The sequence below is a fragment of the Tachypleus tridentatus genome, chromosome 12 (assembly GCF_004210375.1).
Source record: "Tachypleus tridentatus isolate NWPU-2018 chromosome 12, ASM421037v1, whole genome shotgun sequence".
NCBI classification, from domain to species: domain Eukaryota; kingdom Metazoa; phylum Arthropoda; class Merostomata; order Xiphosura; family Limulidae; genus Tachypleus; species Tachypleus tridentatus.
This window is the reverse complement of record NC_134836.1, coordinates 123,862,709-123,866,285: the sequence shown is the minus strand read 5'-3', so window position 1 is coordinate 123,866,285 and position 3,577 is coordinate 123,862,709.

The window sequence follows — 3,577 nt, the reverse complement described above, 5'->3', positions numbered from 1 at the left end:
AAGAAGAGAAAAATCTTTACATTCCAAGAATACAGTAACTTTTACATTTCTAGAAGACAGTAATCTTTACACTCCAAGAATACAGTAACTTTACATTTCCTAGAAGGCAGTAACTTTACATTCCAAGAAGACAGTAACTTTACATTCCAAGAAGACAGTAACTTTACATTCCAAGAAGACAGTAACTTTAGATTCACAGTAACTTTTACACTCCAAGAAGACAGTAATCTTACACTTCAAGAAGACAGTAACTTTTACATTCCAAGAAGACAGTAACTTTACATTCCAAGAATACAGTAAATTTTACATTCACAGTAACTAACTTTACACTCCAAGAAGACAGTAACTTACATTCCAAGAAGACAGTAACTTTACATTTCTAGAAGACAGTAACTTTACATTCTTAGAAGACAGTAACTTTACATTCTTAGAAGACAGTAACTTTACATTCTTAGAAGACAGTAACTTTACATTCCAAGAAGACAGTAACTTTAGATTCACAGTAACTTTACACTTCAAGAAGACAGTAACTTTACACTCTAGAAGAAGACACATTCCAAGAAGACAGTAACTATACATTCCAAGAAGACAGTAACTTTTACATTTCGAGAAGACAGTAACTTTACATTCCATGAAGACAGTAACTTTACATTCCTAGAAGACAGTAACTTTACATTTCTAGAAGACAGTAACTTTACATTCCTAGAAGACAGTAATCTTTACATTCCAAGAAGACAGTAACTTTACATTTTAGAAGAAAGTAACTTTACATTCCTAGAAGACAGTAACTTTACATTTCTAGAATACAGTAACTTTACATTTCTAGAAGCAGTAACTTTACACTCCAAGAAGACAGTAACTTTACATTCCAAGAAGACAGTAACTTTACATTCCAAGAATACAGTAACTTACATTTCTAGAAGACAGTAACTTTACACTCCAAGAAGACAGTAACTTTAGATTCACAGTAACTTTACATTCCAAGAAGACAGTAACTTTACATTCCAAGAAGACAGTAACTTTACATTCCAAGAAGACAGTAACTTTACATTTCTAGAAGACAGTAACTTTACATTCCAAGAATACAGTAACTTTACATTTCTAGAAGACAGTAACTTTACACTCCAAGAAGACAGTAACTTTACATTCTAAGAATACAGTAACTTTACACTCCAAGATAACAGTAACTTTACATTCCAAGAATACAGTAACTTTACATTTCTAGAAGGCAGTAACTTTACATTCCAAGAAGACAGTAACTTTACATTCCAAGAAGACAGTAACTTTACACTCCAAGAAGACAGTAACTTTACATTCCAAGAAGACAGTAACTTTACATTCCAAGAAGACAGTAACTTTACATTCCAAGAAGACAGTAACTTTACATTCCAAGAAGACAGTAACTTTAGATTTCACAGTAACTTTACATTCCAAGAAGACAGTAACTTTACATTCCAAGAAGACAGTAACTTTACATTCCAAGAATACAGTAACTTTACATTTCTAAGAAGACAGTAACTTTACATTCCAAGAAGACAGTAACTATTACATTCCAAGAAGACAGTAACTTTACATTCCAAGAAGACAGTAACTTTACATTCCAAGAAGACAGTAACTTTACATTTCGAGAAGACAGTAACTTTACATTCCAAGAAGACAGTAACTTTACATTCCTAGAAGACAGTAACTTTACATTTCTAGAAGACAGTAACTTTACATTCCAAGAAGACAGTAACTTTACATTTCTAGAAGACAGTAACTTTACATTTCAAGAAGACAGTAACTTTACATTCCTAGAAGACAGTAACTTTACATTTCAAGAAGACAGTAACTTTACATTCCTAGAAGACAGTAACTTTACATTTCCAAGAAGACAGTAACTTTACATTTCTAGAAGAAAGTAACTTACATTCCTAGAAGACAGTAACTTTACATTCCCAAGAAGACAGTAACTTTACATTTCTAGAAGACAGTAACTTTACATTTCTGAGAAGACAGTAACTTTACATTCCAAGAAGACAGTAACTTTACATTCCAAGAAGACAGTAACTTTACATTCCAAGAAGACAGTAACTTTACATTTCAAGAAGACAGTAACTTTACATTCCAAGAAGACAGTAACTTTACATTTCAAGAAGACAGTAACTTTACATTCCAAGAAGACAGTAACTTTACATTCCAAGAAGACAGTAACTTTACATTTCAAGAAGACAGTAACTTTACATTCCAAGAAGACAGTAACTTTACATTTCTTTAGAAGACAGTAACTTTACATTCCAAGAAGACAGTAACTTTATATTCCTAGAAGACAGTAACTTTACATTCCTAGAAGACAGTAACTTTACATTACAGAAGACAGTAACTTTACATTTCTAGAAGACAGTAACTTTACATTTCAAGAAGACAGTAACTTTACATTTCTAGAAGACAGTAACTTTACATTCCAAGAAGACAGTAACTTTACATTTCTAGAAGAACAGTACAGTAACTTTACATTTCAAGAAGACAGTAACTTTACACCCAAGAAGACAGTAACTTTACATTCCAAGAAGACAGTAACTTTACATTTCTAGAAGACAGTAACTTTACATTCCAAGAAGACAGTAACTTTACATTCCAAGAAGACAGTAACTTTACATTCCAAGAAGACAGTAACTTTACATTCCTAGAAGACAGTAACTTTACATTCCAAGAAGACAGTAACTTTACATTCCAAGAATAACTAGAAGACAGTAACAGTTTACACTCCAAGAAGACAGTAACTTTACATTCCAAGAATACAGTAACTTTACATTCCAAGAAGACAGTAACTTTACATTCCAAGAATACAGTAACTTTACATTTCTAGAAGACAGTAACTTTACATTCCAAGAAGACAGTAACTTTACATTCCAAGAAGACAGTAACTTTACATTCCAAGAAGACAGTAACTTTACATTCTCTTTAAGAAGACAGTAACTTTACATTCCAAGAAGACAGTAACTTTACATTCCAAGAAGACAGTAACTTTACATTTCAAGAAGACAGTAACTTTACATTCCAAGAATACAGTAACTTTACATTCCAAGAAGACAGTAACTTTACATTTCTAGAAGACAGTAACTTTACATTCCAAGAAGACAGTAACTTTACATTCCAAGAAGACAGTAACTTTAGATTCACAGTAACTTTACACTCCAAGAAGACAGTAACTTTACATTCCAAGAATACAGTAACTTTACACCCAAGAAGACAGTAACTTTACATTCCAAGAATACAGTAACTTTACATTTCTAGAAGACAGTAACTTTACATTCCAAGAAGACAGTAACTTTACACCCAAGAAGACAGTAACTTTACATTCCAAGAAGACAGTAACTTTACATTCCAAGAATACAGTAACTTTACATTTCTAGAAGACAGTAACTTTACATTCCAAGAATACAGTAACTTTACATTTCTAGAAGACAGTAACTTTACACCCAAGAAGACAGTAACTTTACATTTCAAGAAGACAGTAACTTTACATTCCAAGAAGACAGTAACTTTACATTCCAAGAATACAGTAACTTTACATTTCTAGAAGACAGTAACTTTA